Source organism: Bos mutus, chromosome 24 (genome assembly GCF_027580195.1).
Source record: "Bos mutus isolate GX-2022 chromosome 24, NWIPB_WYAK_1.1, whole genome shotgun sequence".
Taxonomy (NCBI): domain Eukaryota; kingdom Metazoa; phylum Chordata; class Mammalia; order Artiodactyla; family Bovidae; genus Bos; species Bos mutus.
This window is the reverse complement of record NC_091640.1, coordinates 4,769,724-4,793,096: the sequence shown is the minus strand read 5'-3', so window position 1 is coordinate 4,793,096 and position 23,373 is coordinate 4,769,724. Positions and strand designations below refer to the sequence as shown.

The following is a 23,373-nucleotide window of genomic DNA, read 5'->3' as shown; positions in this document are numbered from 1 at the left end:
CCCACCTCCTAAGGATGCTCTACAGAATGAATGAGATGCTGGAAGTGAAGCCAGACACATAGCAAACTCTGTTGCCGTCATTGTCACCATCACTGTACCAGATGTCACGCTCTTTCCTTTTTTCGTGTCTGTTCTTTCTGTGGCATAGAAAACTTTCAGTAGCTATTTATTTGTTTTATGGTTTCAGCTTTTACTTCTGTGACAGTCCACTCATTTTCCAGAATACGAAAAAAAAAAATGGAATAGCATTTGACTCCAGTTCAAGAGCTTGACAGTTCAGTCACACCTAAGTGCTGAGAGAAAGAGAAGGATGTAGTTAAGGCTGTCAGGAAAATACGGGATTGTCACAGCTCGGGCAGGTAGTGACAGGGGCAGAGTCGGTGCCCATAACACTTCTCCCCTTTCCAAACATCTCAGGGCACTAAGAAAAGGAACCCTGACATTGAGAGCATGCTGAGAAGAGGTACGATTTCAAAGGAAGCAATAAAATGTGTAATAGATGTTCGTAATTAGAGAGACTGCTTGCTTCTTGTCTCAGGTTTAATAGCTTCTCAAAGACTGTGAATAAGTTAAGGGAGTTTTTAATATTCCTCTGAAATATGAACCCATGTAGTACTTTGTGTTTACATAATTAAAAATGTCTTTGATCTGATGGGCTTAGATTTATCCTAGCAAATTATGCGATGAACAGCTCATCTTGAGGATTTATTCATCATGCAAACAAGTGAAGGCCATCAGTGCCAACTTTTGGGTGAGGTTCAGCACGGAGAGGAAACTGAAGCTTCATTCATTTCAAATATTGTCAAGTGTTATCCAAGAGGAAAGGCTGATTGGCAGCCCAAGGGTTATCTTAATTCTGTTCACATGAGACCCGTAAATACAACTCAACAGATGACAGAGTGAAAAAACATAACCAAAGACTCAAGAGATCCATGATGCAGGAAGTGGAGGACTTGCCAGAGATCACTTGACTTTGTCATTACATCATGCTAATCTGAATCCATGTCACTATTGTTTCCCAAAAAAATGGAATACTCTTCAAAATAGAATAATACTTCGTAGCAGAGTGTGAACAATTACTCATGCATCCGTGTGATCATCAGTGATGGCCTCTATGGTGTGCAGAAAGTGGACCACCTTCAGTTCCGGTCTTAGCAAGGCCCAGGGTCAAGAGGTTTCACTTGTGTGGGTGGGGAGAGCCCAAAACTTATCCTGAGATTTGAGTCAACTTCCTCTCCACCCAAGATATACAGCTTTAAAAAAAAGCTTTTATTCTATACTCCCGTTGTATATGGTGATCAAAATTGAGATAGCTATCAAAGGCTTGATCTCAATGAATCCACTGTAATTCCATGAATTATACCACACTTAAATCATGTAATTGTCTAGGATAATAAAGCAATAATAAGATGAGGTAGTCCTGGCACAGTTAGCTTATATAACTTTGCTGCAAATACTAACACAATATTATAGTGGCAAAGAATCAGGCATGACTGAGTAACAGAGCATGCATGCATTACAGGTGCAAATACTGTAGAAATAAGGACTGTTACGAGTATCTTTGTTGTACTTTTATTCTTTAAGTGGGTCATGCCCATAGCATAGCAGGTAAGTTTCTGTCTGACCATTTATATGGGTTTATTAAAAGAAGGTGGATGTTAACAGAAATGTATATGGATCAAATAGAGTAATAAAGATTTGTTGGAAAGGCTATATTTTTATTTTGTATTAATAAAAACTATGTTATTAATACTGAAAGAAGATACTATCACATCATTAGCAATACACATAGTTCATTGAAAAGGGTAGGGTGGTACCTTTAATTTATATGAATATGTAACACTGGTGACGTGTCCTCCTGTGAAGTCATGCTGTCTTAAAAATGAAACTAAAAACAAATCAGCACCATTAGTTGAAGGACATGGAGATGCCAGGGATTGAACCTGGGGCCTCATGCATCATGAAGCATATGCTCTACCACTGAGCTACATCCCCAGCCCTGAAAGAGACTGCCAGGCTGATGAATCAGCGCATTGATTTCTCTTAGACAATCTCTCCAGGAAATGAAAGAGCCCTGGATTCTCACAGTTTTGAATTCCCATCACAGAGCAGTCTGAAGCATTCCTGGGGACCTATAAATTTTGTACCTTCAGTGCAGAATGTCCTGATACTTTATGGCTCACCACCATGCTAGTTTCCCAGCCTTATTTATAGGGATGATGAAACACCGTCTCACTTCAAAATTTATCTTATTTATACAGTTTCCTACTCATAGATGCAAGAAAATATTTTCGTTATATTCCATAATTTCCCATTACTTTTATTGCTGTCGTTGTTGTCTAGTTGCTCAGTCGAGTCTGACTTTTTGCGACCCCATGGACTGAAGCTCACCAGGCTTCTATGTCCATGGGATTTCCCAAGCTAGAATAGTGGAGTGAGTGGTCATTTCTTTCTCCAAGGGATTTTCCCGACCCAGGAATCAAACCCATGTCTCCTGCCTTGGCAGGCTGATTCTTTACCACCGAGCCACCTGGGAAGCCCATAGGAAATGAAAAAAGAAACAAATTTCTCCTCTCCTCCTACAGGTTCGTGGCTGGGTACTGCAAATAAGGCTGACAAAGGGCAGATTAACAAGACGAAATCAAAGTTTATCAGCATGCGCACTGGGTTTACATAAGGAAGAAACCCAGTGATGAGGTACTCAGAGGGGTGATTAGAACCTGGGACTGTATAGCACCTTAAAAGGAGCAACATGCTTGTAAAAGACGCAGATAAAGGGGTTCAGGCTTTTAGGGGTGCAGACTATGGGAAGGTAAACATACAGAGGAGACTAACGGAAGACGAGGAGCAGGGAGTAAGGCTTGTTTGTGTAGACTGCTCAGCAGCTGTTCCCCTGGAGAATTGTCATCTCCCTTCCCGTACAGTGGGGGCTGTCTGGGGTCTCTCTACACAGGGAATTTAGGATCTGCTTCCATGCAGGTAGGGGGGAGTGGGGCAGAGAATTAGCCTTTGTCTACTTTTTTTCCTCTATTGTCTTTAACTCAGAGTAATCATTACACCAGAGTGGCATAGTTGGGGGTAGAATATTCTAAACCACTTTCATTTCTTTTCCTGGGGTGAAGGTGGAATAGGGGTTTTGTTATGGGGGAAGTAGCAAAGAAGTAAACAAAGAAGCAGCTCACTTGTTGCAGTGACAGCTCTCTCCTCGGGACAGGGAAAGGTCACTCTGCTGCTCACCCATAGACCTAATAGGGACAGGGAAAGGTCACTCTGCTGCTCACCCACAGACCTAATAGCACGCCTGAGTTCATGGCACTGCAGTGGTCAGAAGAACCAACGCTGCTTTTCTCAGAGACACATTAAGTTCACGAAATAGAGAAGTGCCAGCCCTGGATTTTTGCTCGCTGTGATGATCAAGATGAAATTGCTATTTGATAAATAACGTTTTTACCATAAAAGGACGAAAAAAATACTAGAAGTAAACCGAAGAGCTGCTCTTTGGTTTCATCTACTTGGTGACCAGAACCCATAATGCTGAACACAGCATATTCTTGATCTGACTACTCACGCAGGACCTTCTAAATATTTAATGAGCTCATCACAGCCTTACAGAAAATCTAATTTCCTAGTTATCGCCAACAGCATATTCTGACTCTGACACTCTCTTGCCCATGAAGATGCAAAGTTTAAAAGCACACCCTTGCCCTCTCTTAACAACATTGGTTGTTCTTGGCTAAAAAGAACAATAAAATCAACCCAATGATATAGGATATAATAATATTAATGAAACTAATAAGAATCAAGTTCCAAAATAATTCAGAATTACCAAGAAAAAAGTCACCTCTTTTTTTTTAGCTCTGGTTCCAATGAAATGATGGCTTTGGAAAACCTTTATCCTAATATTATCTTTTCTATAATCTTAAATATTTAATTTGAGAAATATATGCTAATATCAATTTAGGAAAATATGAAAGTATAAATAATTTAAATTTTCATCATAATACATCCAAAATATAGGTAATCCCTCTTGAGCAAGTAGTAAATTACATTGAGCTTTTAAATCTTTTACTTTAATAATGTTGGGTCCTCACACATAAATGAAAACAAAGCTGGTAAAAACAGATGTCAGTGAGGTGCAAATTACTAATCTATACCCAGAACTCAGGCCTGTATTATACTTTAAGATCCACTACTCCACTGACCGGTCTTCCCAGGTGGCTCGGTGGTAAAAATCCACCTGCCAAGGCCTGGGTTCAATCCCTGGGTCAGGAAGATCCCTGAGAAAGAAATGATGACCTACTCCAGCATTCTTGCTTATAAAATCCCATGCACAGAAGAGCCTGCCAGGCTATCCATGGGGTCGCAAAGAGTCAGACATGACTTGGCTTACTAAACAACAGGCACGTGGCAGAACCACAATATAAATTTCCTAATTAATTTAACGTTAAGAAGGCTGAGCAGCGAAGAATCAATGCTTTCTTGTATCACAGGTGCCCCCAACTCTAGCACTAAACATCTGCAATAACAAAAAACAAAACAAATAACTAATAATAATAATAACAAAACTCCAGGTGCCTCATAACACCTCATGATAACCACTGTAGATGAAAACATACTCCCATCATATAAACTTTATTTTTGTCACATTTTAATTATTCATATGCTATGAGGTCATGGAAAACATGAAGAAATCTGATAGATAATAAATAAAACAGGACAGTTTGAAAAGATATGTACTGCATGACGTACACGAGGACTTTATTACCTTCTCAATTTTTTCTATAAATGTAAAATGGTTTATAAAAGCATGCAGATGAGGAAGAGATGATCTCTGTTCTCTGGGAGCTCACAGTCAAGAGGAGGCACATGGCCAAGAAACTGCAGTCAGGTGTGATAAGTTTTGTAATAAAAAGAAGCATGGGGTATATGAGAGTTCAGTGGAGATGCATAAAATAATAGCCTGCAGACCTGAGGAAGTTTGGAGGAGAGAATGATTCCAAAATAAATATTAGAGAATCAAGGAAAAGAGGAAATGAAAAAATGCGAAAAGCCATGGAGTCTAACCTTAAATGGTTAGCTTCCTTGATTGCCAGGCTCAGGAGCAAACTCCCTAGACTTTGCAGTCATCCCAACTTTGATTGAAAGTTCCTTCCATGCTTTAGCTCCTGCTCTCTGACCCTGTGTCACTATTAACTCTCTGCTCCTATCCAACACGGGTACATCAATCTCTGTAGCAAGTCTCGCACTGTCTGGCCTCTGCTGCATGTCTTGTCCCTTTAGGGATTTTTGCCTCCTTCAATGGCTCTGCAATCTGTCTCCCTAACCTTAGAAAACTCTCCTCCAAGCCTTTTCAGAAAGTTTCCAACCTTTCCCAAACTTGAAAACACTTTTACCACACTCTGAATTCCATTTGAATCCTTCTTCAATAATTTTTCTTAAAATATTTCATTTTGGGATTATTTGCATTTTCATGTAGTTATATATTTTTCATCAGTTATAGTTCAGAATTTGGAGAATTCTTGAAATTCTTTGTTTTAGAATTATAAGGCTTCATGGATACCATCTTTCTATCATTTAAGAGAAGGACACAATAAGAACTCACATTTATTGATTGCCAATGTATCAGGGATTGCTGGGAGAAATATCAATAACCTCAGATATGCAGATGACACCACTCTTATGGCAGAAAGTGAAGAGGAACTAAAGAGACTCTTGATGAAAGTGAAAGTGGAGCGTGAAAATTTGCTTACAGCTCGACATTCAGAAAACAAAGATCATGGCATTTGGTCCCATCACTTCATGGGAAATAGATGGGGAAACAGTGGAAACAGTGTCAGACTTTATTTTGGGGGGCTCTAAAATTACTGCAGATGGTGACTGCAGCCATGAAATTAAAAGACGCTTACTCCTTGGAAGGAAAGTTATGACCAACCTAGATAGCATATTCAAAAGCAGAGACATTACTTTGCCAACAAAGGTCTGTCTAGTCAAGGTTATGGTTTTTCCAGTGGTCAGGTATGGATGTGAGAGCTGGACTGTGAAGAAAGCTGAGCACCGAAGAATTGATGCTTTTGAACTGTGGTGTTGGAAAAGACTCTTGAGAGTCCTTTGGACTGCAAGAAGATCCAACCAGTCCATTCTAAAGGAGATCAGCCCTGGGATTTCTTTGGAAGGAATGATGCTGAAGCTGAAACTCCAGTACTTTGGCCACCTTGTGCGAAGAGTTGACTCATTGGAAAAGACTCTGATGCTGGGAGGGATTGGGGGTAGGAGGAGAAGGGGGAAACAGAGGATAAGATGGTTGGATGGCATCACCGACTCGATGGACGTGAATTTGAGTGAACTCTGGGAGATGGCGATGGACAGGAGGCCTAACCTGCTGCAATTCATGGGGTCGCAAAGAGTCAGACACAACTGAGCGACTGAACTGAACTGAACTGAACTGAACGTATCAGGAACTCCATAAGGCATGTAAAATATGTTAACTTTTTCAAATCCCCCAAATGCCATTGTCTGTGAAATATAGATATTGAGGGGTGCTGATAGGCTACAGTCCATGGGGTCACAAGTCGGACATGACTGAAGCAATTTATCAGGCACTCACGCAGCTATAAAACCTTACCAGACACATGGTCCAAATGCTGAGTGTGGACTCAACTAGCAACAAAGCCCAGACTATGTCTGCTCTGGCTTCTACTACCTCTATCTTCAAGCACGGGAATGGAAACCCATACAAACGAATGTATTTCACAACAGTATAAAGCTGTTTAGCCTCAAAGCCAGACTGATTCTCCCTTCTGTTTAGTGGCCACACTCCTTGCTAGACATACCATCGGAGGCAATTTTTCAGTGCCCTGGTTCACCAGTTTCCTCAACTTTAAAACAGGGCTTAAAATAGCACCCACCTCCTAAGGATGCTCTACAGAATGAATGAGATGCTGGAAGTGAAGCCAGACACATAGCAAACTCTGTTGCCGTCATTGTCACCATCACTGTACCAGATGTCACGCTCTTTCCTTTTTTCGTGTCTGTTCTTTCTGTGGCATAGAAAACTTTCAGTAGCTATTTATTTGTTTTATGGTTTCAGCTTTTACTTCTGTGACAGTCCACTCATTTTCCAGAATACGAAAAAAAAAAATGGAATAGCATTTGACTCCAGTTCAAGAGCTTGACAGTTCAGTCACACCTAAGTGCTGAGAGAAAGAGAAGGATGTAGTTAAGGCTGTCAGGAAAATACGGGGATTGTCACAGCTCGGGCAGGTAGTGACAGGGGCAGAGTCGGTGCCCATAACACTTCTCCCCTTTCCAAACATCTCAGGGCACTAAGAAAAGGAACCCTGACATTGAGAGCATGCTGAGAAGAGGTACGATTTCAAAGGAAGCAATAAAATGTGTAATAGATGTTCGTAATTAGAGAGACTGCTTGCTTCTTGTCTCAGGTTTAATAGCTTCTCAAAGACTGTGAATAAGTTAAGGGAGTTTTTAATATTCCTCTGAAATATGAACCCATGTAGTACCTTGTGTTACATAATTAAAAATGTCTTTGATCTGATGGGCTTAGATTTATCCTAGCAAATTATGCGATGAACAGCTCATCTTGAGGATTTATTCATCATGCAAACAAGTGAAGGCCATCAGTGCCAACTTTTGGGTGAGGTTCAGCACGGAGAGGAAACTGAAGCTTCATTCATTTCAAATATTGTCAAGTGTTATCCAAGAGGAAAGGCTGATTGGCAGCCCAAGGGTTATCTTAATTCTGTTCACATGAGACCCGTAAATACAACTCAACAGATGACAGAGTGAAAAAACATAACCAAAGACTCAAGAGATCCATGATGCAGGAAGTGGAGGACTTGCCAGAGATCACTTGACTTTGTCATTACATCATGCTAATCTGAATCCATGTCACTATTGTTTCCCCCCCAAAAAGATGGAATACTCTTCAAAATAGAATAATACTTCGTAGCAGAGTGTGAACAATTACTCATGCATCCGTGTGATCATCAGTGATGGCCTCTATGGTGTGCAGAAAGTGGACCACCTTCAGTTCCGGGTCTTAGCAAGGCCCAGGGTCAAGAGGTTTCACTTGTGTGGGTGGGGAGAGCCCAAAACTTATCCTGAGATTTGAGTCAACTTCCTCTCCACCCAAGATATACAGCTTTAAAAAAAGCTTTTATTCTATACTCCCTTGTATATGGTGATCAAAATTGAGATAGCTATCAAAGGCTTGATCTCAATGAATCCACTGTAATTCCATGAATTATACCACACTTAAATCATGTAATTGTCTAGGATAATAAAGCAATAATAAGATGAGGTAGTCCTGGCACAGTTAGCTTATATAACTTTGCTGCAAATACTAACACAATATTATAGTGGCAAAGAATCAGGCATGACTGAGTAACAGAGCATGCATGCATTACAGGTGCAAATACTGTAGAAATAAGGACTGTTACGAGTATCTTTGTTGTACTTTTATTCTTTAAGTGGGTCATGCCCATAGCATAGCAGGTAAGTTTCTGTCTGACCATTTATATGGGTTTATTAAAAGAAGGTGGATGTTAACAGAAATGTATATGGATCAAATAGAGTAATAAAGATTTGTTGGAAAGGCTATATTTTTATTTTGTATTAATAAAAACTATGTTATTAATACTGAAAGAAGATACTATCACATCATTAGCAATACACATAGTTCATTGAAAAGGGTAGGGTGGTACCTTTAATTTATATGAATATGTAACACTGGTGACGTGTCCTCCTGTGAAGTCATGCTGTCTTAAAAATGAAACTAAAAAACAAATCAGCACCATTAGTTGAAGGACATGGAGATGCCAGGGATTGAACCTGGGGCCTCATGCATGCGAAGCATATGCTCTACCACTGAGCTACATCCCCAGCCCTGGAAAGAGACTGCCAGGCTGATGAATCAGCGCATTGATTTCTCTTAGACAATCTCTCCAGGGAATGAAAGAGCCCTGGATTCTCACAGTTTTGAATTCCCATCACAGAGCAGTCTGAAGCATTCCTGGGGGACCTATAAATTTTGTACCTTCAGTGCAGAATGTCCTGATACTTTATGGCTCACCACCATGCTAGTTTCCCCAGCCTTATTTATAGGGATGATGAAACACCGTCTCACTTCAAAATTTATCTTATTTATACAGTTTCCTACTCATAGATGCAAGAAAATATTTTCGTTATATTCCATAATTTCCCCATTACTTTTATTGCTGTCGTTGTTGTCTAGTTGCTCAGTCGAGTCTGACTTTTTGCGACCCCATGGACTGAAGCTCACCAGGCTTCTATGTCCATGGGATTTCCCAAGCTAGAATAGTGGAGTGAGTGGTCATTTCTTTCTCCAAGGGATTTTCCCGACCCAGGAATCAAACCCATGTCTCCTGCCTTGGCAGGCTGATTCTTTACCACCGAGCCACCTGGGAAGCCCATAGGAAATGAAAAAAGAAACAAATTTCTCCTCTCCTCCTACAGGTTCGTGGCTGGGTACTGCAAATAAGGCTGACAAAGGGCAGATTAACAAGACGAAATCAAAGTTTATCAGCATGCGCACTGGGTTTACATAAGGAAGAAACCCAGTGATGAGGTACTCAGAGGGGTGATTAGAACCTGGGACTGTATAGCACCTTAAAAGGAGCAACATGCTTGTAAAAGACGCAGATAAAGGGGTTCAGGCTTTTAGGGGTGCAGACTATGGGAAGGTAAACATACAGAGGAGACTAACGGAAGACGAGGAGCAGGGAGTAAGGCTTGTTTGTGTAGACTGCTCAGCAGCTGTTCCCCTGGAGAATTGTCATCTCCCTTCCCGTACAGTGGGGGCTGTCTGGGGTCTCTCTACACAGGGAATTTAGGATCTGCTTCCATGCAGGTAGGGGAGTGGGGCAGAGAATTAGCCTTTGTCTACTTTTTCCTCTATTGTCTTTAACTCAGAGTAATCATTACACCAGAGTGGCATAGTTGGGGGTAGAATATTCTAAACCACTTTCATTTCTTTCCTGGGGTGAAGGTGGGAATAGGGGGTTTTGTTATGGGGGAAGTAGCAAAGAAGTAAACAAAGAAGCAGCTCACTTGTTGCAGTGACAGCTCTCTCCTCGGGACAGGGAAAGGTCACTCTGCTGCTCACCCACAGACCTAATAGCACGCCTGAGTTCATGGCACTGCAGTGGTCAGAAGAACCAACGCTGCTTTTCTCAGAGACACATTAAGTTCACGAAATAGAGAAGTGCCAGCCCTGGATTTTTGCTCGCTGTGATGATCAAGATGAAATTGCTATTTGATAAATAACGTTTTTACCATAAAAGGACGAAAAAAATACTAGAAGTAAACCGAAGAGCTGCTCTTTGGTTTCATCTACTTGGTGACCAGAACCCATAATGCTGAACACAGCATATTCTTGATCTGACTACTCACGCAGGACCTTCTAAATATTTAATGAGCTCATCACAGCCTTACAGAAAATCTAATTTCCTAGTTATCGCCAACAGCATATTCTGACTCTGACACTCTCTTGCCCATGAAGATGCAAAGTTTAAAAGCACACCCTTGCCCTCTCTTAACAACATTGGTTGTTCTTGGCTAAAAAGAACAATAAAATCAACCCAATGATATAGGATATAATAATATTAATGAAACTAATAAGAATCAAGTTCCAAAATAATTCAGAATTACCAAGAAAAAAAAGTCACCTCTTTTCTTTTTTAGCTCTGGTTCCAATGAAATGATGGCTTTGGAAAACCTTTATCCTAATATTATCTTTTCTATAATCTTAAATATTTAATTTGAGAAATATATGCTAATATCAATTTAGGAAAATATGAAAGTATAAATAATTTAAATTTTCATCATAATACATCCAAAATATAGGTAATCCCTCTTGAGCAAGTAGTAAATTACATTGGAGCTTTTAAATCTTTTACTTTAATAATGTTGGGTCCTCACACATAAATGAAAACAAAGCTGGTAAAAACAGATGTCAGTGAGGTGCAAATTACTAATCTATACCCAGAACTCAGGCCTGTATTATACTTTAAGATCCACTACTCCACTGACCGGGTCTTCCCCAGGTGGCTCAGTGGTAAAGAATCCACCTGCCAAGGCCTGGGTTCAATCCCTGGGTCAGGAAGATCCCCTGGAGAAAGAAATGATGACCTACTCCAGCATTCTTGCTTATAAAATCCCATGCACAGAAGAGCCTGCCAGGCTAGTCCATGGGGTCGCAAAGAGTCAGACATGACTTGGCGACTAAACAACAGGCACGTGGTGAACCACAATATAAATTTCCTAATTAATTTAACGTTAAGAAAGCTGAGCACCGAAGAATCAATGCTTTTGAACTGTGCTGTTGGAGAAGACTCTTGAGAGTCCCTTGGACTGCAAGGAGATCCAACCAGTCCATCCTAAAGGAGATCAGTCCTGAATATTCATTGGAAGGACTGATGCTGAGGCTGAAACTCCAATACTTTGGCCCCCTGATGCGAAGAACTGACTCATTTGAAAAGACCTTGATGCTCAGAAAGATAGAAGGCAGGAGGAGAAGGGGATGACAGAGGATGAGATGGTTGCATGGCATCACCAACTCAATGGACATGAGTTTGAGTAAGCTCCAAAAGTTGATGATGAACAACAGGGAGGCCTGGTGTGCTGCAGTCCATGGTATCACAAAGAGTTGGACACAACTGAGCAACTGAACTGAAGTCTTATTTGATATATTTATTTTTTTGTTTACGTAAAGGTGCTACTTCCCAAAATAGAGTTGCTTTAGAAGTGTTGTTCTCCTTTTGGAAATATAAACTTCCAAAGAAGGTTTAGAAATCTTTTTTCAATTTCATGTTTAGTGGCACAAAATCAGAAAAATAAAATATAAAATATTGAGTAATAATATCAAGATTATGGACCCCCAGAAGTATCATTGTTGTTGATCAGTTGCTAAGTCGTGTCCGATTCTTTGTGGCCCCATGAACTGCCCAAGTTTATGTCCATTGATTCAGTGATGCCATCCAACCATCTCTTCCCCTGCCACCCTCTTCTCCTTTGCCTTCAATCTTTCCCAGCATCAGGGTCTTTTCCAATGACTAAAACAACAATAATTTGTTCTGTTTCAAGCCACAAATCTTTGGTAATTTGTTATAGCAACAATAATTAACTAATACACACTGCCACCTCTACTTGATTCTGGGCTGGTAAATGGATTTTTACCAGGGTGCCTGTGATCTCTTTGGAGTGACAGGGAAAAGGGAAAGGGGGACTCTCTCCCTGAGTCTGTTCTCTTATCTACAGAGCTGGAGCCCTGTGGATCTCATCTCTCATTTCCCTGTGTTATGGATTGAAGTGTATCCCCCAAAATCCATTGTGCAGTACTTAGTCACTCAGTCGTGCCCAACTCTTTGTGACCCCATGGACTGTAGCCCACCAGGCTCCTCCATCCATGGGATTCTCCAGGCAAGAATACAAGAGTGGGTTGCCATGTCCTCTTTCAGAGGATCTTCCCAATCCAGGGATCAAACCCAAGTCTCCCACATTGCAGGTGGATTCTTTACCACCTGAGCCACCAGGAAAGCCCCCAAAATCCATATAGTGAGGTCCTAAATTCTAGAGCCTCAAAATCTGACTTATTTGGAAAGAGGGTCATTGCAGATGTAATTTATTAAGATGAGGTCATCCTGGAGTGGGGTGGGTCCCTGTTCCAATGTGACCAGTGTCCTTATAAAAAGGGGTCATTTGGACACAGACCCACAGGGACCTCCGTGTGAATGTGAAGGCCGGGTGGTGTATCTACCCACCAAGGAAAGTCCATGGTTCTGAGCAAGCCACCAGAAACCAAGAAGAAGGCATGACACAGAGTCTCCCTTACAAACCGGGGAAGGAAGCACATCTATTGACACCCTGATCTTGGCCTTCTGGCCTCCAGAACCATAAGACAACAAACTTCTGTTGTGTTTGTTTGTGTTGCTGTGTTTGGCAGCCCTAGGAAAGCAGGGCACCCTCCCAGACCAGGACTCAGTCTTCTGTCTCTCCGGTGGATTCTCCCAGTTCTGAGGTTAGCCGTCAGAGTCCATTCAACTCTGCACCCTGCCACAGCCTTCCCGGGGCTGTGTTCACGGGGAGTCACCCTCGGAGGACTGCACTTTCTTTTCATCTCAGCAGAAAATGCCCATTTGGATTTTCAGCACGTACAGCTTCCCAGCCAGTAAACACACACGAATGTACTAGTTCTCAGCATTGAATACACAGCTCTTTTAAGGATTGATTTCATTTATTATCATTGAAGTTTCCCCCTTATACCCTTTTGCTGTTGTTAATAATTTATCCCAGTATTAGAAATGGTTGCATCATCTGTAACTCTCTCATGTTTACTTTTAATTTTTATTGATAATATGAGACAGAATTAGCTGAACTAATAACGGTAAAGTCAGCTAATTCTATCTCATGTCAGTCAAAGTAAGTCCCTGACAGTTACATCAGACCCTATTTTCCCATATCCCCTGATATATGTGAATGTATAAGAACATCAAAAACATACAACCATTGAAATTTTTCTTCCCCAGACACGTCTAGTCTTAAAGGGGATGACAGAGGATGAGATGGTTGGATGGCATCACTGACTCAATGGATGTGAGTTTGAGTAAACTCCAGGCAATGGTGAAGGACAGGGAAGCCTGGTGTGCTTCAGTCCAGGGAGTGTCAGAGTTGGATAAGACTTCACAACTGAGCAGCAACAAAAAGTAAACTAGCAAAACCTCATGACAACGAGCCAAAAGGACCCAAGTGTGGCAAAGGAGACTTCTCACAAAGGCAAACCAGACGCCATAAAAATAATTTGTGTCCACGTTGTATTATGTATGAAAATACTTATGATAAGGTTAAATAGGCAGAGGGATATAAGTAATTCTTTCCAGTTTGTTTTAGTGATAACCATTATATGATTGTGAATTACATGAATTTCCTTCATTTGGATCTAAATAGCCAAAATAAAATTCATTTTCCTTTGCATATATACATTAGAAAGCCAATTCTTGTAACCATAGTTTTGTTTACAACACAAGTGTTATGATATTTTATGATTTAAAAAAACTTTTGTTTGGTTCTTATATGTTTTACATAACTAATTCTTTGTCTCTCATCAGCTAAACCTTTTCACATATTTTGCAGACTTTCATCCAAATCTTAGCACTTCCTCAAGGTCTATATTAAGCACCAAATCCTCCATATGTGCTTATCAAACAATTTTAATGAATATTAAAAATAATAATTGTATATCTTTAAGTAGTTTACAAATTATTTTCTTATATACTTTATGTTCAATTTTTATTTTTTGAAACATTCTTTTGGTTTGAGTGTGGGCTTCCCTGGTTGCTAAAGAATCCCCCTGCAGTGCAGGAGACTTGGGTTTGATCTCTGGGTCAGGAAGATCCCCTGGGAGAGGGAATGGCTACCCACTCCACTATTTTTCCTGGGAAATCCCATGGACAGAGGAATCTGGTGGGTACAGCCAATGGGGCTGCAAAGAGTTGGACATGACTAACTGACTTTTTAAATTTTGGGATTTGTGGAAAATTATTGAATGCAGAGATGAGGACCTTCATTTTGTCTCTTTTATTTATTTATGATGTAGACAATTTTTAAAGTCTTTATTGAATTTTTTACAAAATTATTTCTGTTTTATGTTTTGGTTTTTTGGCCACGAGACATGTGGGATCTTCCCCTGAAGATCTTATCCCCTTATCCCCTGAAGAAGAGAATAACAACCCACTCCAGTATTCTTGCCTGGAGAATTCTATGGACAGATGAGTCCATGGGATTGCAAAGGGCCAGACATGATTGGCTGACTAACACACACACGTGTAGGATCTTAGCTTCCTGACCAAGGATCAAACCCACACCTCCATTGGAAGGCAAAGTCTTAGCCGCTGAACCACCAGAGAAATCCCTATTTCATTTCTTTTTCACAATGACTTGAATAGGTGTAAGACACGTAGTGGAACATATGCATAATTTTCTAATTAATTATCATATTGATCATATTTATGTATATAGTTTTTAAAGGTGACACAGTAAAATGGAGCTGCTTTTTAAGATTTTTATTTTTAAAAATATAAAAGCCCAAGTGAAGTTACTCAGTCGTGTCCAACTCTTTGTGACCCCATGGACTGTAGCCTACCAGGCTCCTCTGTCCATGGGATTTTCCAGGCAAGAGTACTGGAGTGGGTTGCCATTACCTTCTCCAGGGGATCTTCCTAACCCAGGGATCGAACCTAGGTCTTATACATTGTAGGCAGGTGCTTTTACCATCTGAGCCACCAGGGAAGTCCATAAAATCCCAAAGGAAAGTTAAAATTCCACTTCAAATTTCCTTCTGAAATGGCAACCCACTCCAGTATTCTTGCCTGGGAAATCCCAAGGGCAGAGGACTCTGGTAGGCTACAGTCCATGGGGTTGGGAAGAATAAGACATGTCTGAGTGACTAACTCTTTCTCTCTTTCAAATTTCATATTCCATTGTAGAGTCTAAGAATACTTGATGAACACAAAATATTGGCTCCTAGCATCAAGACTACAGAGATGTTTTGCTACAATTGTCATACATTTACATTTCTTAAAAAGTACTTTTGCATAAAAACTGGCATCTGTTAGTTCATCGAGAAGCGTTTATTGAACATAGAGAAGCAAAAACGTTATACAGCATTTTAGTGTTTTTTTAATATCTATTTATTTGGCTGCATCAGGTCTGACTTGCAGCTCATGGGATCTTTCATTGCGGCAAATGGATTTTCTAGTTGTGGCACATGGGTTTGATTGTTTCGTGCATGTAGGATTTTAGTTCTCATTCCAGGGATTGAATCTGAGGCCCCTGCATTGCAAGGCAGATTCTTAACCACTGAACTACTAGGGGAGTTCCTCATTTTAATATTTTCAACAATAGTTTTCTTGATGTGATACATTTTCCTGTGAGAATAAATGTCAAGCCTCTTCTGTAATTAGCTAGTCTTGATGCATTTGACTGGTGTCACCGTTTTTTTTTTTTGAGGTATAGATGCTACTTTGTTTCTTCTTGTGTTTTGTTTGTAAGAACATCATTTTCCTCTCTTAACATGAAATGACATCTCAGAGGATGATTGGTAGGATGGCAGGAATAATCCAACGCTGACATTTCTAGTGTGAAATTGACATCATAATTCTCTAAGTTCACAGATAATTCTGTAGAACTGTTTTTCTACAAATATAGCAATTTTCTGCTTATGTAAGTATACAGAGGCTAAAATGAGCTGAATATAAAAACTATTATTAGCATCACATGAATCACACATATCATCAAAATGTCACTTAGGGGGAAAAAAATAAGCAAAGGTTTGTCAAGTGAAAGAGACTGGCAGAAGAAGAGGGAGGAAGCAGTGTCTTGGAAAGAAACTATGATTGTCCCTGGAAAGGAATTTTCTACTTCAGAGTGACTATAATACCATTTGATTGTGTTAATTTTGTCCTCTGGCACAATGAATGATAAATCTACAGTGTTGTCAAAACTTCAACAAACAAAAGCATTAAACAGTTTTTGTTTTTGATGTAATGCAAAATAGGAGGAGGAAAATACAAGGAGGCCAGGGCCATTAAGCCACTGCCTTGAGGGTTTTCTTCAGGCGGAAAAAGGAAAGGTAATAATTTATACCCCATTTTAATTATACTGAAGGGAAGTATTTGACACAGACCTTCCCAGGTGGCACAGTGGGAAAGAATCCACTTGCCAACGTGGGAGGTGGAGTTTTGATCCCTGAGTTAGGAAAAACACCTGGAGAAAGACATGACACCCACTCCAGTATTCTTACCTGGGAAATCCGCGGGACAGAGGAACCTGGCAGTCTACAGTCCATGGGACTGCAAAGAGTTGGCCATGACTGAGCACACGCTTACAGTGCTGGACAACAGGCTTCATAACCGAACGCGGTTGCATCAGAAAAACGCTGTGTGCGTCTAAGTGTATCAGGGAAACACCAGGGAGAGATAACAGGTGGGAAAGCCTTGGACTTAAAATCAGAGAACTGCGCGAGTTTTTATGATATCACCCAAGGAGTTGGTTTGACTTCCAAGCCAGACACAACAGGAACCACTGGATTATTCACAACAGCCAAGACATAGAAACAACCTGAAAGTCCAGTGCTGGATGAATGGATAAAGAAAATGTGATATCTATATCTATATGCTGCTGCAGCTAAGTGTCCGACTCTGTGCAACCCCATAGACGGCAGCCCACTAGGCTCCCCTGTCCCTGGGATTCTCCAGGCAAGAACACTGGAGGGGGTTGCCATTTCCTTCTCCAATGCATGAAAGTGAAAAGTGAAAGTGAAGTCGCTCAGTCGTGCCCAACTCTTAGTGACCCCATGGACTGCAGCCTTCCAGGCTCCTCAGTCCATGGGATTTTCCAGGCAATAGTACTGGACTGGGGTGCCATTGCCTTCTTCTAGAGGAGTAGTAATCTCCCTACTATTCTTCTGAAGGACAACAACCATATACAAAAATGAAGAACTATGGGCAGTAGATGAACTTGTGAAAACACAGCCATAGGTCAGATATCTGCATGCCAAGGAGAGGTCCCTCAGAAGTAACCAATCTGCCAACAACTTGATCTTTGCTGTCTGGCCTCTATATAACTATATATATAGATCTACAAACATCTACATATGCCTATATCTATAAATGTATACATCAGAGATCAGATCAGTCGCTCAGTTGTGTCTGACTCTTTGCAACCCCAAGAATCGCAGCACGCCAGGCCTCCCTGTCCATCACCAACTCCCGGAGTTCACTGAGACTCATGTCCATTGAGTCAGTGATGCCATCCAGCCATCTCATCCTCTGTCGTCCCCTTCTCCTCTTGCCCCCAATCCCTCCCAGCATCAGAGTCTTTTCCAATGAGTCAACTCTTCGCATGAGGTGGCCAAAGTACTGGAGTTTCAGCTTTAGCATCATTCCTTCCAAAGAAATCCCAGGGCTGATCTCCTTTAGAATGGACTGGTTGGATCTCCTTGCAGTCCAAGGAACTCTCAAGAGTCTTGTCCCAACACCACAGTTCAAAAGCATCAATTCCTCGATGCTCAGCCTTCTTCACAGTCCAACTTTCACATCCATACATGACCACAGGAAAAACCATAGCCTTGACTAGACGAACCTTTGTTGGCAAAGTAATGTCTCTGCTTTTGAATATGCTATCTAGGTTGGTCATAACTTTCCTTCCAAGGAGTAAGCGTCTTTTTTTTTTTATTTTTTAAATTAATTTTATTTTATTTTTAAACTTTACATAATTGTATTAGTTTTGCCAAATATCAAAATGAATCCACCACAGGTATACATGTGTTCCCTATCCTGAACCCTCCTCCCTCCCTCCTCCCCATACCATCCCTCTGGGTCCTCCCAGTGCACCAGCCCCAAGCATCCAGTATTGTGCATTGAACCTGGACTGGCATCTCATTTCATACATGATATTTTACATGTTTCAATGCCATTCTCCCAAATCTTCCCACCCTCTCCCTCTCCCACAGAGTCCATAAGACTGTTCTATACATCAGTGTCTCTTTTGCTGTCTCGTATACAGGGTTATCGTTACCATCTTTCTAAATTCCATATATATGCGTTAGTATACTGTATTGGTGTTTTTCCTTCTGGCTTACTTCACTCTGTATAATAGGCTCCAGTTTCATCCACCAGCCATTAAAAAGAATACATTTGAATCAGTTCTAATGAGGTGGATGAAACTGGAGTAAGCGTCTTTTAATTTCATGGCTGCAGTCACAATCTGTAGTGATTTTGGAGCCCAGAAGAATAAAGTCTGACACTGTTTCCACTGTTTCCAACTATTTCCCATGAAGTGATGGGACCGGATGCCATGATCTTCGTTTTCTGAATGTTGAGCTTTAAGCCAACTTTTTCACTCTCCACTTTCACTTTCATCAAGAGGCTTTTGAGTTCCTCTTCACTTTCTGCCATAAGGGTGGTGTCATCTGCATATCTGAGCTTATTGATATTTCTCCCTGCAATCTTGATTCCAGCTTGTGTTTCTTCCAGCCCAGCATTTCTCATGATGTACTCTGCATATAAGTTAAATAAGCAGGGTGACAGTATACAGCCTGGATGTACTCCTTTTCCTATTTGGAACCACTCTGTTGTCCCATGTCCAGTTCTAACTGTTGCTTTCTGACCTGCATACAAATTTCTCAAGAGGCAGATCAGGTGATCTGGTATTGCCATCTCTTTCAGAATTTTCCACAGTTGATTGTGATCCACACAGGCAAAGGCTTTGGTATAATCAATAAAGCAGAAATAGATGCTTTTCTGAACTCTCATGCTTTTTCCATGATCCAGCGGATGTTGACAATTTGATCTCTGGTTCCTCTGCTTTTTCTAAAACCAGCTTGAACATCAGGAAGTTCATGGTTCACATATTGCTGAAGCCTGGCTTGGAGAATTTTGAGCATTAATTTACTAGCGTGTGAGATGAGTGCAATTGTGTGGTAGTTTGAGCATTCTTTGGCATTGCCTTTCTTTGGGATTGGAATGAAAACTGACCTTTTTCCAGTCCTGTGGCCACTGCTGAGTTTTCCAAATTTGCTGGCATATTGAGTGCAGCATTTTCACAGCATCATCTTTCAGGATTTGGAATAGCTCAACTGGAATTCCATCACCTCCACTAGCTTTGTTCGTAGTGATGCTTTCTAAGGCCCACTTGACATCACATTCCAGGATGTCTGGCTCTAGGTGAGTGATCACACCATCGTGATTATCTGGGTCAGGAAGATCTTTTTTGTACAGTTCTGTGTATTCTTGCCATCTCTTCTTAATATCTTCTGCTTCTGTTAGGTCCATACCATTTCTGTCCTGAAGAAAGTAGGGAAAACCACTAGACCATTCAGGTATGACCTAAATCAAATCCCTTATGATTATACAGTGGAAGTGAGAAATAGATTTAAGGGCCTAGATCTGAAAGATAGAGTGCCTGATGAACTATGGAATGAGGTTCATGACATTGGACAGGAGATAGGGATCAAGACCATCCCCATGGAAAAGAAATGTAAAAAAGCAAAATGGCTGTCTGGGGAGGCCTTACAAATAGCTGTGTAAAGAAGAGAAGCGAAAAGCAAAGGAGAAAAGAAAAGATATAAACATCTGAATGCAGAGTTCCAAAGAATAGCAAGAAGAGATAAGAAAGCCTTCCTCAGCGATCAATGCAAAGAAATAGAGGAAAACAACAGAATGGGAAAGACTAGGGATCTCTTCAAGAAAATCAGAGATACCAAAGGAACATTTCATGCAAAGATGGGCTCGATAAAGGACAGAAATGGTATGGACCTAACAGAAGCAGAAGATATTAAGAAGAGATGGCAAGAATACACAGAAGAACTGTACAGAAAAGATCTATATATACGCAAATTGGGCTATTATTCAACCAAATGGAAGAGGGACAACCCGTTTGCAACAACATGGATGAACCTGGAGGATGTCATGCGCAGTGACATAAGCCAGACACAGAAAGACAAATACTGTATGATCTCACATGTATGTGGAATCTAAAAAACTAGAACTGCTAGAAGCAGAGTATATAGTAGTTACTAGGGACTAAATGGTGGGGAAATTGGGGAGATATTAGTTGAAGTGTTCAAACTTCCAGTTATAAGATGAAAGTTCTGGGGACCTAATGTACAGCAGAGTGACTACAGTTAATAATGTGTATTGTATACTTGAAATTTGCTAACAGAGTAGATCTTCTCTTCTTACCACCAAAAAATGGTAACTAAGTGAGAAAATGGATGTGTTCATAGCTTGATTGTGACCATCATTTTGCAAAGCACACATATAACCAAACATCATGTGTACAACTTAAACAGTTTCTATTCATCAATAATATCTCAATAAAACTGGAAAAAATTGCAATTGGGTAGATTATCTGCTACATCTTTTGGCTTAGATCAGAAAAGCCAGAAACATTTTGTAGGGACCTCGCTGGTGGCCCAGTGCCTATGACTCTGTGCTCCCAACGCAGATATGGCTTCAGTCCCTGGTCAGGGGACTAGATCCCACACGCCACAACTAAGAGTTTGTGTGACTAAAAGATCCCGCGTGCCACAATTAGGACCTGATGCAGACAAATAAACAAATAGATATGTTTAAAAAGAACTATTTATAAAATATTTATTTCACTATTCTCACCAATCTTCATCACCACTTAAGGTTACAGAAATTTCAAAAATAGAGCAGGAGCTTACACGTAAAGAATGAACACCTTCTAGATAACTGCTTCCCACAGAGCTTTCTGTGATGATGAAAATGTTCCATGTCTACATTGTCACTGAACCCACGAGAATGCCGGACACTTGAAATGCAGCTGGTGTGACTGGTGAACTGAAGTTTTTACTTTATTAATTTCAGTAGAAATAGCCGCAGCAGCCACTGGCTGCTGAATAATCAGCCTGTGTCGTTCTGGGGTCTTGGCTGATTCTGCACTCTCTTCCTGGGTGATCTTACCTGCATCCTCATCCTTCCTGAATGCCTGGATGCGGGCATGCCCCATCTCCACCTCACCACAATGCAGTGTCTAACACGTATGAGCGACTCTTCAGGTATCAGGCATCACGCTGAGAGCTCTGCTCACAGCATCTTATTCCAGCTCCCCAGCTTCCTTATGCCATAAATACAATTATTCAAGTTAACTTGCAGCTGAGAAAAACAAGAACAAGCTGATTCATGTTTGAATAAGAAGTTAAACAAAATAACCTTCATAATGCCCCAGTCTTGGTGTATAAACCTAAGTTAAATGCTTTGCCTAAGGGCATGGCTATGTGACAAAGCCAGGGCCGCTCTCGATTCTCTGCTCACTCTGATTTCCACTCTGCTACCCTGTGGAATGAACGCCTGCTGTATAAGCAAAAACACAACAACAACAGCAGAAAACCTCCACCAAGAAACTACAGACCCAGGCGAACCATACTGAGGAAACAGGGTGGGTGTGAGAAAAAGATGTTTTAAAAAAAAAATGATCTAAGTTGGTTAGGGAAAGTGCTAGTAAAAGAATTCCTACGTGACCACTTCTGAGTTTACAGAGGGTAAAACTCTCTCCCTCTGAACTTCTTAGGATGCATACAATCACATATACAATTTTAAAGTAATAATACAATGGGACTTTTCAATACCAACTTTAAGGGACTTAGGTTAAAAATCAGTCTTTCCTAGACTGTCTAATTGTGGGCTGACATGATAGTCCATGGGGACACTGAAGAGTCCTAGCTCTCTGATCATATGACATGCTAGACATTAGTTTGACTTTAATTTGAAGATCCTAAAGAACATGTTGGAAAGTCAGAGAAACTCATAATGAGACAGGAGAGAGAAAGACAATGTTTAGGCTCCCTTTTGTTCAATTTTAGAGAATCAAACATCTCTTGAAGCTGTTAGGAAGAACATAAAAAATGTCGTTTCTCAGTCAGTGTGACAAGAATATATTTAATCTCCAAAACTTCAGAGAAGAGAATTTTCTTCTAAGAGCTTAATGCCTCCTCTGACTCTAGTACTAGGGCACTACTGTGCTCCTTGGTAAAAGGTTAAACGTAATAAAACTAATCAGACATTTTACAAGTGCCTTGACGGTACCATAGTCGTCTGAAATACACAAAGAAACAACTTAATTGCCTGGATTTATCAACAGGAAAACACTGGATGATTTTTCTGACAGAATATTTACTGATTTTACTCTTTTTTTCAAATGTCATCCAATATCTTAATTAGAATTGAACTTAAAATATCCAGTTGCTCATATCATAAGCCACAAGGTAAAATTTTGATAACTGATTAGACATAGATCTTCAGACAGAAAATATTCATATTCTGGCAAGAAAGCATGCCTTGCTACTGCAGAAAAATAAGAATTTTCTGTTTTTTATACAAATGTGCAAATTTGTTCATGGTACCTATACACTTTTAAAATATCATGTCATAATTTGTTTTTTCACGACTATGTTAGGCAAAATGAGCATTAATCCCTATTACCTCTAAATGAGGTCTGGCTCTATTTTATAAAACTGCCAAAGCTGGTCAGCATCACCTCACAGGCTGGACCAAATCCTGTGACCCCCAGCAGAAGAGAGGTGCAAAGCAGGTTCCGGAATCCAAGTTTTCTGAGTTCATTCTTTGGGATGTATCTGGTGAAACTCAGAGGGTGTGCTGTTAGTACCATATGTTAAGAATTTGAAAGATGCTCAGGATTAGATCATTCTCTGGCTTTTCCCTTCACAAATGTTGCTGCTTTCACACATCCCTTTGTTTAAGCTAAGCACACCAAAAGGAACCCATGACATTTTCTTTAAGGTAGAGTTTCTAACCA

The 23,373-nt window shown here is 40.5% G+C and overlaps 2 non-coding genes across 2 annotated transcripts; both read right to left on the bottom strand.

Moving 5' to 3' along the window:
* Window positions 1-1,922: 1,922 nt before the first annotated feature.
* Window positions 1,923-1,995, bottom strand: TRNAM-CAU (transfer RNA methionine (anticodon CAU)). Its single transcript has one exon. It is a non-coding gene; the product is annotated as a tRNA-Met (tRNA).
* Window positions 1,996-8,826: 6,831 nt separating this feature from the next.
* Window positions 8,827-8,898, bottom strand: TRNAA-CGC (transfer RNA alanine (anticodon CGC)). Its single transcript has one exon. It is a non-coding gene; the product is annotated as a tRNA-Ala (tRNA).
* Window positions 8,899-23,373: the final 14,475 nt, after the last annotated feature.